This window comes from Convolutriloba macropyga, chromosome 12, assembly GCF_964194025.1.
Source record: "Convolutriloba macropyga chromosome 12, txConMacr16.3, whole genome shotgun sequence".
NCBI lineage: Eukaryota > Metazoa > Xenacoelomorpha > Acoela > Convolutidae > Convolutriloba > Convolutriloba macropyga.
In genome coordinates this window covers 53995389-54009681 of record NC_134479.1, presented here as the reverse complement: position 1 = coordinate 54009681, position 14293 = coordinate 53995389, and positions in this window count along the sequence as shown.

The following is a 14293-nucleotide window of genomic DNA, read 5'->3' as shown; positions in this document are numbered from 1 at the left end:
TGATCAGACTAACTTCGAGTAAACTCTCGCGCATCGTGTGCTCGAATTACAAACCCTGCAAAAGTATTCGAGCGCGCAATCTTGTCTGATCGGAGGTCACGTCGGTCTGGATTGGTCTGACCAAAAGACGATATCGATGGATTTTTAGTCTGGAAAAGAGCGGAACTAGCTTGATGAGAGGTCACTTGGGTCTCAGAGGGCCTGATCAGAGGTCACTTTGCACGTACCTGTTCTTTACACCAATGCAAGAATTCTAAATGGAAAAATCTTCTTGAAATACGGAACGTAAAATGTCAAAAACTTAAAAAATGCAGCTGCTTCAGCAATTTAAATCTGAACCATTCAAAAGAAACATTAGATACTTCAAAAGATATTTTTATGTTTAGCAGTATACAGAACCCTAATTTTGATTTAAAATATTGTACTGGAGAAAAAAATATATACTTTATACCTGATTTGTAAATTTTAACCAGCTGGTTATTGAGGTACTTTACTTGTCAATTAAAAAAAACTTTATCTTGGAATGTCTTATTGGAGGCCACTGCGACAGGGACTCACCATGGGATTGCAAGCTTAATTTTTTTATTGCGAAGGACCCATGTTACTTAGTGGTCATCACAATGGAAAGCCGATAAAAATAGGCAAATTTTTTGACAAGAAAATTGATTTTGATCATTTTTGGATAAAGTTACTGACATTAAATGGTTTTTACTGCTTAGTTTTTTGGGTTTTTTGTTTTTGTCCCACAGTGCGTCATATATCCCAAGTTATAGAGCAAGTAAAAACATACTAATTAGTTATATAAAAACCTTGAACGTGCTGTTGGAGTAGGGGCATTGTGATCCGGTTTATTTGCAATTATGATGCATGCTAAACTAATCATTCAATGATTCAAAAAAAGCTGACTGCTTTTAAGAGATTCGGGATACATGACGTTGAAGTAAAATTTCCACTGATTTACCCAAAATGTTTTCTATTGTACAAGAAAATTGTGGGCCACCGTTATCGCTCCAATCTACCCCCGAATCAAATTCGCTCCAATTTTTTTGAAGATTCTATTCTCTAAAGCAGTCATATCTCCCGATTTATCTCTTTATTTTTCATGCGGAACGTTTCCGCTCATTCTTTTGCGTGCAACCTAATTACCCATAGTTATTTATTATCTTCCAAAACAGATGTCTTTTGCCAAGCTCGGCATCCCGAGTCCAGATGCCAGCATTATTTCGGCACTTTTTATTTACCGAAGTTGCTAAATGGGCTAATATTAGTTAAGAAATGAGCCGAGTGCGCCAAAAGGGGCGGATATTTTGGCAATGCGCTAAATTTTTAAAACTTTTTACGCATCTTCAACGAATTGCCTGTTTTTCGCCACTTTTGCTTCATAAATTTTAGCAGTTTTTCAGCGCAATTTTCACATAATGCAACGCATTTCATCACAGTTCTTGCGCAGTTCTTCTGAATTTTTTTATTTACAAAAAAAAACAAAATTAAATGACACAGTTAACAGTTGGGAAAGAGCTGCAAAGAACAGTTAGAAATTAACTTAAAAATATCTCAAAAATCATCGTTTTACAGAGAATTTCTGCAAAGGTTCAGCGCATTTCAGAGGATTATTATCAAATTTCTCTGCCCTGAAAAATTTGAAAAATTAGAGCATATTGAGAAACAGTTTTTATATTCAGGACTCTTGTCTTGTACGGCGTCAACACACATGGGGTTGAATTCGCTTCTTTTTCGCTTAAACTGAGAACCAGACTAGTAATTGTAAGAAAATTGCAGCAAACGATCTATTAAAAATTTGCAAGGTTTGCGATTAGTACACTTCAAGACATTCTTCGGTAAAATTACCAGCAACGCTTGCAGTTTGCAAATAAACAAAATTGCAGGTAGCAAAGTCAACAAAAATAGCTGCAGGAACTGATACGTACAATTTACCTAGAATAAATTACATAGAAACTACCTGCAATTTCAATACAACAGTATTATATTAGGTATGTGGATTTGGACGAAGAATTCTCATTCGCAAACTCTGAATAAATTGTAGGTAACTTTTCCCATTGGATGATCAGAATATTACAAAATAGGTCCATACAGAAAACTTTAGCAGAAAATGGACTATCAGTTAGTACCTCTGGTTTTGGTAATTAGTTGTCGCGCGATCCTCTTAAAAATAAATTCGTGTTTGCAAAGCTGAAATTGCTTCACCACATGACAAGCTTGGGAGAATGATGTCGGAAACAGTAAACACAGAGCAGATAATTTTCTCGGTAATTTCACTGGCAATCTTGAATAAGATCATCATTTTGTGATAATCAAAAAGCTGTTATGTGCCTTAATAATGCAATTGAAAAGCTGCCATGTGTCTTTATTGAGAAAACCTTTCCGTACCGAAAGGTAGGCTGTTAGGTTAAATGAAACACCGATGGACTTTGTTTAACAACTCCACAACCAAACTTCATATGTTGTATGTCGAGAATTTAAATCGCAGCAGTTTCAATTAAAATAGGCCATAACACAAACTAAGGACACGAGAACAAATAAAGGAACTCTGAAAAAGTTAAGGACGGACAGTTTAAGATTATGATAACAAGTAATAGTGCAATAGAATGTACTCGGCTCAGTATTTCTTTTTTGAAGCAAAAACATGGAGATTTTTTGGTCATTTGGATCAGTCAGGCAAGAAACTAGTCCATAATGTCGTAATTAGTTATTTCTACCTGCAAATGTTTGCTGCAATTTGCAAGTAGATTCACCTAAAAACTATTTTTTGAAGGTAAAATCTAAAAAAATAACACTGCAAATTCTGAGTACATTGCAGGCTATTTTACCTAGAATTCCAGTTAGTTTAGATTGCTTGCAGGTAGTTTCCAAGTATGAATTAAAGAATTTTAAAGCAGTTTTTTGCATTAAAGAGTATTTACTTGCAGACTATAATTAAATTTACGCTAAGCTTTGTTTTTGTTACGCTGAGCTAATTTGTTCAATATGTTTTTTTTCTAAGCAGCGTGAAATTTTAACAATTGTTTCGAACTTGATTATATAATCCAAATTATTGTCTATGGTTGAACTGACTGACGTGAGTAACAAGTTGGTTAAATAATACATAGTTAATAAATTTTTCTCAAAAACTGTCTTCCGACTACCGCAATTTCTAACACTTTTACTGCATTCATTGCCGTTCAATGCTCATTTTTGTACTTTCGTACCTGTTTTATAAAATTTTTTGTCGCTCTTGTGATATGTATGGTTCGACAATTTTTGTTTGGGGGCCTACTCTCCAGAAGTTAATTATACGGTGTTGACCATATTTTTTGTCGTGCAATTTTGCAGTAATAATGGCATTGAGAACTGATAGTAGTATTCATATCTGCCATGTTACTGGAGGGGGGGGGGGGGGGGGGGGGTCCGGACCCTCCCCCCTACAAGAACTCTCACCACCGAAAAACTGATTTTCTCATAACAAAAACATATCAAAATTTCGAATTTTTTGGAAAAAATTTTCAAAATTTTTTGAAGCCCTAAAATGGCATGAAATGGATTTTTCGCAATGAAGGAGCTTTCAAAAATGATTTTTGTGGACTTCATTTCGTTCAACCAAATAGGACATGAAAAACTCAGTTTTTGAAGTAGTCTGAAAGAAGTCAAAGAGCAGTCAGAAGCAGTTTTTGTTGACAATACTTTTGCAAATGTTCAGTGTGATGTGGAAAGTTTGGCTTTATTTTTTTTATATACATGTGTAACTATGTATATTTCTATCAAAACAGGTACGTATATTTGCTTACATGTGTTCAAAATTGTTATGTTTGTGTAGGAATGAATAATTGAAAGAAACGAAAGAATGAGAGTTTTATTTATATAATTATGCGTATTCATGTGTATAATAAAAGTATATATGAAAGTGTATATCTGTTGATAAGTAAATATAACTGTGCTTAAGTTTAGTAATATGTTTCTATGAGTATAAGCTGAAGTGTATGTCTGTGGGTAGAAATTGTAAATGTGTGTATATGTCAAGACGTTCTTGGTTTTATGTGTGTTTGTTTTTCTATATCTATACAGTGAAATGTATTTATATATGTCTGAATGTGTTTATGTATTTATGTAATCATATGTTTGCAATCCGATGAGAGAGAGAGAGATAGAGAGAGGGAGAGAGATAGAGAGAGGGGGAGATAAGTTCCTGGAGGGCAATTTAATTGCCCTGAAGAATGTTGTTATTTGTCTCCACCATCCAATAAAATTATATCTTGCACACGGATTTTGACATTCAGCATAGCTAAACTCTGTCCCATTAAGCATTGGCAAGCAAAATGTCACAAACGAAGACGACAACAAGTTTTTGATGTTCTGAGCGTGCTTTGTTGAAAACTGAATTTTCTACACCTATCTAGCTACCATATTAAAAACTATCAAGATTTTTTACGAAAAAAAAAATTCATGCTCTTTGTCTTTTAATCCTAGGCAAGAAAATGATAAAATGTTGCAACCCAGAAGACAAAAACAACTTTTCGATGTTCTGAGCATGCTTTGTTGAAAACTGAAATTTCTTCTCCTATCTAGCTACCATAATAAAAAACTATTAAGATTTTTCTTAAAAAAACAAATTCATGCTCTTTGTCATTTACTACATGGCAAGAAAATGATAAAATGTTGCAACACAGAAGACAAAAACAAATTTTGATGTTCTGGGCATGCTTTTTCGAAAACAAATTTCTCTATACGCATTCAGCTACCCTTCTAGGGTTGAGCAAGATTATTTACAGGAAAAAATTATTTGAGATAAATTGTTGAGAGATAAACAATAAATTGAGCTAAGTAAAAAGATTAAATTCTGTAAAAAACCGAAAAATTTGGTGGAAAAACTATGATATGCAGGAGCAGCTGAACGTGTTAGTTAAATAAAGTAGAATGATAGGAATTCGTCAAGAGCTTGAATCAAACAAATAGTGTAATGATGTACAAGAAGAGTAGTTTCCACTGTAACTGTAAAAATAGCTAAATTTTCAAAAGTTAATTTGCCACTTGATCAATTAAGCAAGAAAGAACACAAGCTTTGTATCCGCGGGGGGTTGCTAGAAACAGCTTCAGTAGCGAATAAGTCTTGTTTGCGTATTGGGAATAACACTAACGGATAATGCGTGCTTTGACTGAAATCTTAAACAAAAGCGAACGGCTTCTTCAGTAAATGGTTCCAGCATACTGAATATACATATACTCAACTATTAAACACTGGAAGTAAAATATCAGAGCACCTCAAGCCAATAAAAATCGAATGAGTTCATTATTGTTCTTTCTTGAATCAAATTTTCTGTGCATTCAGTAACCCTGTGTTAAAATTTTGGATTACTTATTGTTCTGTCGACATTTTTAAATAACATCACCGTAACGATATTTGATAGAGCATCGAAAAGAGTAACATCCAAAGGAATTTGAAATTTAAAGCGACAGAGTCTGTATAACATAATGGGTTATGAAGCCTGGCGAACATTTCGGAATTGAACACAACACTACTGCTACCTACTACTGATACTGCCTACTACTACTATCTACAACTACTATCTACAATTAGTACCTACTACTACTACTACTACTACTACTACTACTACTACTACTACTACTGCTACCTACTAGTACTACCTACAACTACTACTAGATACTATTAATATCTACTACAACTACTTATTGGTTCTAAGTTACACTAGTACCTACTACTCCTTCCTTTTAATACCTTCAAATGTTACCATTTGCTTACTAACTATCTACAAAAAGCTATTTCTGTTTCTCTAAAAAATGAAAACAATTCTTATCTCTAGAGAAGACTCGCTGAGCATAAACAACAGAAGCTTTTCTCTATCTCAAGGTAATGTGTCCTGACTGACACAGACCGATAGAATTTAGCCGCTAGTATTTTCAACAATTCATTAAGTGTTTGAAGTTTTTTCGAAGATATAAAAAACGCTGAAGCTATGTTGTATACGTTAACTCAGTAATTTTCAACTCAATGTTAATTTCTTAATTAACAATTAAAAAATCCATGGTATGCTATATCAAGTGGTACTTAATTAATTAAATCAATGTAGGGTTTTATTGTTTAGCGAACCCGTCTAATTTTTAGGAGTTTTTTTGATATGTTCTTTTTTTGAAGTGCAACTTTTTTTATACTTTATTCAAAAATTGCTTGCTTCGAAAATTCTATAGTGTGTACCTTAATGGAAACAAACACTTTACAACGTACCTAAATTATCAAAAAAACAGATTTTACACTATATAGTTGTTTTCGTATGTTTATTCAGAGCCACCTGTTGTTTCAGTTGTCAGGAATTACACAAATTTTCCGAATCCCTACGTTTCAAAAACTTGTATAGACAGAAAACTGCTGGGATAGCTTGCCAGAAGGACAATGCGTTTGTTGAGTTTCATATTAACCTTAGCTTCGGCTCAGGATGTGTTCAAAGCTGAGACTGTAATTGTGAACTTGCTATGCATCAAAAGTTTAGCGCTACATGATCTTGCAATAAGAAGAAGGTTTTTTTAGTATTCAAAACTCAGAGGCGGCACGGAATTCGATAAGCAAGTTTATTAAAATGGTGATTTTGGTCGATTGCTCTACAGAAAAATGGAAGTCTTGAGTTTGTGTTTGAATTTTTGATCTAAAAACATTATTCAAGGATAATTGACCTTGAGGAAAGACTACTTTTAGTATTAAAAACACAATAATCGGTGACCGCTTAACATTGAATTACCAAATATAATAAAAATTGAAAACTTAGCCTATCCCTCTAATTTAAAGTCAAAGTTTGAGTTTGAGTTTGAGTTTGTGATCTAAAAATAGTATTCAAGGGATAATTACGTCATAATAGTTGTTATGTTATATAGTTGTGAACGCAAAACATTTTACATACGTTCTGACAATCTATTTAGACTACAGCTATATATGTGTCAAAAAAGTGAAGAAGACCTTCTGGTTTTACTAAGCTTTTTGATATAATTTACTATATTATATAGACTATATTCACGTGGTCTATTATGCAATCTTTACTGCACGACTTCTGCAAGCATTCTAAGCTGAAGAGTAAAATTTTGCATTGTTCTATAGAAATAAAACAGAAAAAACACATGATTTTCCTGGTGCTAGGAAAATTGGCGGACAGTTCGTTTAGCCGACAAGGAAAAAATGAGAAATTTAGACGACAATTTTTATCATAATTGGTAATAAAAGTCTAATTGGTTTATAAATCAGTAGTTCGGTTGTGATAGATTCATATCAACTCCCACAGACCGTTGAGGCATGACCATGGCCCGCGAGGCATGGCCAGATGCAGTTAAATGCAGTCCAACCACGTAAAGCCCTCCGTTACACTAGTTGTTGAAAAAACTAAGGTATACTTGTCCGCTTACAGAATAGTGTTTTAAATTGGTCAATCACAGCTTCAGAATAAGATTTATTGCTCATTTTTCTTAAATTGTCGGTAAAAATGTTGATTTTTTTGGTGTGTTGACATATTTTACCAGTATTTTTTGAAAAGAGTGCAACTCTTTAAATGATTAAATTTCTCTGAAGAATATTCGGCTAATGAACATTAAATATTTTAAAATATTTAATGTGGAGATACCTTTAAGTCATGGCCACATTAAGTAACAGTTAACAAAACTAATTTTGATTTTTGCTACCATAAAAACCGACAACACAGACAGTAGAAATCAGATTAGGAGCTTCGATACCATAGTCAAACTGACAAGTATACTTCTACATTCATTTGGCAGATTTGGAAAATTTCCAGTGTTAAAACCCTGTAACCCATAGTGCGTCAAGTTCAAAGTTTAAGGTATTCAAAATTTTTGGAAATTAGTGTTTCACTTTTCTATGTGGTAATATTGTATTATAATACCAGTATTCTTGGCTTTGTGTACTTCGTTTTGATGTTATCTTTCCGAAAGGGTTTCTATGTTTTCAAACGTTTGTTTGTTATGGATCCTATGAAGAGTCGATTTGAATTCTTTCAACTGAGTCAATGACAAAAAACAACTGTCAAAAGGCCAATCCTGATTATAGAGGCAATTGAGCTAACAAGATTTCCAGATTTTTTAATGCAGTATTTTAATTTCCTCTGAGCTTAAAAAATGTGAGAAATAAGTAAAAATGTCTCTTGGAAAAAATCTCCAGGTGGAATTTTACTGCTGCGTGTTTTGCTTATTGCCACTATTGTCAATAGAAACCATTGTAATTTAACATGATTTTTATCCTCATGAAAATTTGTAGCCTCTATAACAATAAATGGTTGAATCATTATGTACATGAAAAAGTTTTTTTTTCTCGAGTAATCATATAGCCAAACCTTAATTTTCAATAAAGCTTTATTGATCGGCAATTTACGCTATGAAAATGAATCAGCGGTCTCACAGGTAGTATGAAAATATTTTTTTTTCATGGCGCTCAAAAAAAAGGAAACCTCTAACAGAACTGCAAAATTAACAACGGTAAGAAAAGAAACGCTTTTTAATGTCAACTTTGCTTTTAATTTGAAAGACTTAATATAAAACAATGCCTAGCTGAAAAAAAAAGACTTAGATTGTGCAAAGCAAAAATTTATAAGATATCATTGTCAAACAAATATTTATGTACAAGCTGATTTTTCATTGCTCCTTTAACAAATTTGTTTTTTTACGACCTGAATATTTTGCCTTGAGAAAACTCATAGGAGAACGGAGAAGTATTCACTTCTTGCATCTATTGGAAATTTCGCTCTGATACGTTAAATGCTTACTATTCATGATACCATAGCTTTATGAATTAAAGAAGTTTTAAGTTCGCGTTAATGAACACTTAGTTTTTAAATTTTTATGAGTTACTTGAATAACATACAGAAATACTTCAAATTGACACATAGCTCTAAAAGCTACTGAAGGAATTCTGTGAAAACCAAATGTTCTAAGACAAACACAAGTTGTTGCACATGTATACAGAAAACAGTAGTGCATACTTACGTCTATGGTTCAAATTGAGCCTTTGAGCAAAACATGTTTGTTATCTACTAACGTTAGCAGGGAACTTCTTATCGTTCCTTAAAATAAACCACGTCAATACTATGCAAAATCAAAAGTATTATACGAATAACTTAATACTAAATGTACAAGTTAATGTTGTTTTGCTTAAATTGAGCACAGTGGGGGGTCGAAATGTACTCCCAAATAAAGAATTGCAAGCCTATGTATTCACTCTCTATTTATCACTAGTTTTGCTGCAACACAGTAGAGTACATGTCTATATACGCCCTCTTGATCAGAGACAAGAAAATACTTAAGCAAACTAATAAAAGTGCTTTTAGCCGAAAATATTATGCAACAATTTTGCTGAGAAGACTGAACTTCTCACAATATAGGTTTTTTTATTCATAAAAAGAAAGTGGTCAGGTTGAATTTTTTGTTTCAACCCGTGACTTGTAAGAGAGCCGAAGTGAAAAGAGCCGATTCAAGAGAACCGACAATTTATTTAAATTATAAGTTGATAATTTACGGTAAATTTTGCGACAAATTAATTTGAATCTTAAATGAGACTACTACATTCGAGTATTGGAAAAAATAATATATAGTATCTTCTAGTATAAGACACTGAAAGCAAATTAAAAAAATAATTATCTTGAAATCATCGCGGACCATGGCCATGCCTCAGCGGCTGTTGGGACTTGATATGAAACTATCAAAACCGAATGTGAGACCAATTAACCCACTCAGGTACTTTTTTAATACTCAACTAACAATTTAAGGTAATTAAGGGCAACTTTTTGGTTTCGGCTGTACTTAAATCAAAACAAGTTGCGGCGTATTCTAACGTCAGCTCTTTATAACGTCGACTCTTGCGCGTATCCATTTCAACATTTCAGAACGATAATCTACGGTTTGGGGATCCTACTCTACAAATTTCTGACTTTCTAGTTCCTTAAACAGGTCGAAGCCTGTTTCCTGTTTCTTTGACGTGGATAATGTTCAACCAACATACTTTAGTTTAAAGGAGTGGTTTTTCAACTACTAAAATTTGGATAATAAGCATACACAACGGATTTTAATAAAGCACAGCATTTCAAAATAACAGGTTATAAATGGAAAATACTGGATACCAACGTCTAGTTCATAGGCTTTAATCGACAAGAATTTTTCAGTTCAAGTTGTTATTGTCGCATGAACACCTTACATTTTCATCGAATCTCAGTCTTTTTGGAAAATTTCCACTGTGAATTACACATTCTCCAACAACACGAGATTTGCTCCTCTTTCGTAGAGCATTGTTAGCCGGTGGCTCAGTGCTTAGTTTCTGGAAGTTTTCTTCAATTTTCGAGTTTTCTTCAAGAAGACTAGGGAATCGTTCTAAGATGGAAGATATCACAGTCTTTCTGTTATCATCGGGTGTGGATGATGTTGTATGATCAATTTTATCGTGAATGGTGGTTAGTTTTGTTTCAATTCTGCATGATTCGAGCTTTTTCCACATATTTTCCAAACCTTCTAGAGCAGCGAAATATTCTTCATGGCTCCTGAAGAGTGGCATACTTTCGAAATCATAACTGCGCAAGATCCTCTTTATGTCCATAGGAAGTGACCATATGTCAGAAGTCAAAGGATTAGGTATATTCTGAGAAGTTACTCCCGTTTCTGAGGGGGTTGAGTTGTTGATAAAGTCTTCCTCTTCGGTTATATTAGGTAATGTAGTAACAAAGTCAATAAATTTTTCTGGTATGAGACAGTGATCGAAGGTAGTCCAGCTTGAAATTGAGCTGCCCTTCCTTTGTTGTATAAAGGCAATATTGTTTTCATAACGAGTTTGATAGACAATTGTGCGCTGAAATGAGCCTTCAAATTGCATTAGGATATGATACATTATAGGTTATAAACCGGCTGTTGAGTTTGGTTTTTGGCATACACTAACTGAATGAAATACAAGTCAAGTATGAAAACGCTAAAATATTAACTTGAGAAGCAATTCATTCAGTTAAAAGTAAATATAAGCCGTTCGCTGGGATGTTAGCACTCGTTCTATTATCCTAATTAGCCAAATAGTTTTCAATGAAGACCTATAACATTTCGAGGAGAACTCAGTTGTTAAATCAGTTAGACTAATTCTTATTCCTTTTCAGTTGTAAAAAGAATTGAAGTTTCTCCTAAGTACCTCAGACATTAACATTTCAAGGTTTTGATCTGATTGCTACGTATAAAGCTGAAGAATTGCACTGTGCGTATGAGAAGTTCAGTCTTCTCTGCAAAATTTTTGCATAATATTTTCGGCTAAAAGCACTTCTATTAGTTTGCTTAAGTATACTCTTGTCTCTGATCAAGAGGGCGTATATATATACATGTACTCTACTGTGTTGCAGCAAAACTTGTGATAAATAGAGAGTGAATACATAGGCTTGCAATTCTTTATTTGGGAGTACATTTCGACCCCCCACTGTGCTCAATTTAAGCAAAACAACGTTAACTTGTACGTTTAGTATTAAGTTATTTGTATAATACTTTTGATTTTGCATAGTATTGACGTGGTTTATTGTAAGGAACGATAAGAAGTTCCCTGCTAACGTTAGTAGATAACAAACATGTTTTGCTCAAAGGCTCAATTTGAACCATAGACGTAAGTATGCACTACTGTTTTCTATATATATGTGCAACAACTTGTGTTTGTCTTAGAACATTTGGTTTTCACAGAATTCCTTCACTAGCTTTTAGAGCTATGTGTCAATTTGAAGTATTTCACTATGTTATTCAAGTAACTCATAAAAATTTAAAAACTAAGTATTCATTAACGCGAACTTAAAACTTCTTTAATTCATAAAGCTATGGTATCATGAATAGTAAGCATTTAACGTATCAGAGCGAAATTTCCAATAGATGCAAGAAGTGAATACTTCTTCCTTCTCCTATGAGTTTTCTCAAGGCAAAATATTCAGGTCGTAAAAAACAAATTTGTTAAAGGAGCAATGAAAAATCAGCTTGTACATAAATATTTGTTTGACAATGATATCTTATAAATTTTTGCTTTGCACAATCTAAGTCTTTTTTTTATTTCAGCTAGGCATTGTTTTATATTAAGTCTTTCAAATTAAAAGCAAAGTTGACATTAAAAAGCGTTTCTTTTCTTACCGTTGTTAATTTTGCAGTTCTGTTAGAGGTTTCCTTTTTTTTGAGCGCCATGAAAAAAAAATATTTTCATACTACCTGTGAGACCGCTGATTCATTTTCATAGCGTAAATTGCCAATCAATAAAGCTTTATTGAAAATTAAGGTTTGGCTATATGATTACTCGTGAAAAACAACTTTTTCATGTACATAATGATTCAACCATTTATTGTTATAGAGGATACAAATTTTCATGAGGATAAAAATCATGTTAAATTACAATGGTTTCTATTGACAATAGTGGCAATAAGCAAAACACGCAGCAGTAAAATTCCACCTGGAGATTTTTTCCAAGAGACATTTTTACTTATTTCTCACATTTTTTAAGCTCAGAGGAAATTAAAATACTGCATTAAAAAATCTGGAAATCTTATTAGCTCAATTGCCTCTATAATCAGGATTGGCCTTTTGACAGTTGTTTTTTGTCATTGACTCAGTTGAAAGAATTCAAATCGACTCTTCATAGGATCCATAACAAACAAACGTTTGAAAACATAGAAACCCTTTCGGAAAGATAACATCAAAACGAAGTACACAAAGCCAAGAATACTGGTATTATAATACAATATTACCACATAGAAAAGTGAAACACTAATTTCCAAAAATTTTGAATACCTTAAACTTTGAACTTGACGCACTATGGGTTACAGGGTTTTAACACTGGAAATTTTCCAAATCTGCCAAATGAATGTAGAAGTATACTTGTCAGTTTGACTATGGTATCGAAGCTCCTAATCTGATTTCTACTGTCTGTGTTGTCGGTTTTTATGGTAGCAAAAATCAAAATTAGTTTTGTTAACTGTTACTTAATGTGGCCATGACTTAAAGGTATCTCCACATTAGTTATTTTAAAATATTTAATGTTCATTAGCCGAATATTCTTCAGAGAAATTTAATCATTTAAAGAGTTGCACTCTTTTCAAAAATTACTGGTAAAATATGTCAACACACCAAAAAAATCAGCATTTTTACCGACAATTTAAGAAAAATGAGCAGTAAATCTTATTCTGAAGCTGTGATTGGCAAATTTAAAACACTATTCTGTAAGCGGACAAGTATACCTTAGTTTTTTCAACAACTAGTGTAACGGAGGGCTTTACGTGGTTGGACTGCATTTAACTGCATCTGGCCATGCCTCGCGGGCCATGGTCATGCCTCAACGGTCTGTGGGAGTTGATATGAATCTATCACAACCGAACTACTGATTTATAAACCAATTAGACTTTTATTACCAATTATGATAAAAATTGTCGTCTAAATTTCTCATTTTTTCCTTGTCGGCTAAACGACCTGTCCGCCAATTTTCCTAGCACCAGGAAAATCATGTGTTTTTTCTGTTTTTTTTCTATAGAACAATGCAAAATTATACTCTTCAGCTTAGAATGCTTGCAGAAGTCGAGCAGTAAAGATTGCATAATAGACCACGTGAATATAGTCTATATAATATAGTAAATTATATCAAAAAGCTTAGTAAAACCAGAAGGTCTACTTCACTTTTTTGACACATATATAGCTGTAGTCTAAATAGATTGTGAGAAGGTATGTCAAATGTTTTGCGTTCACAACTATATAACATAACAACTATTATGACGTAATTATCCCTTGAATACTATTTTTAGATCACAAACTCAAACTCAAACTCAAACTTTGACTTTAAATTAGAGGGGTAGGCTAAGTTTTCAATTTTTATTATATTTGGTAATTCAATGTTAAGCGGTCACCGATTATTGTATTTTTAATACTAAAAGTAGTCTTTCCTCAAGGTCAATTATCCTTGAATAATGTTTTTAGATCAAAAATTCAAACACAAACTCAAGACTTCCATTTTTCTGTAGAGCAATCGACCAAAATCACCATTTTAATAAACTTGCTTATCGAATTCCATGCCGCCTCTGAGTTTTGAATACTAAAAAAAACCTTCTTCTTAAAAGTCAAATATACTTGAATACTGTTTAGATCACAAACTCGAAATCGAACACAATGGTTCAACTTTTAGGTAAAGTGATCGACCATGTTTCACATTTTTATTCTACTTGCTTATCCAAAGCCATACTGTCTCCGGTTGTGTTTTGAGCACTAATAAAGAAGAATTTTGTTTCAAATTCCGCGAGAAGTACTTCTCTGGAAC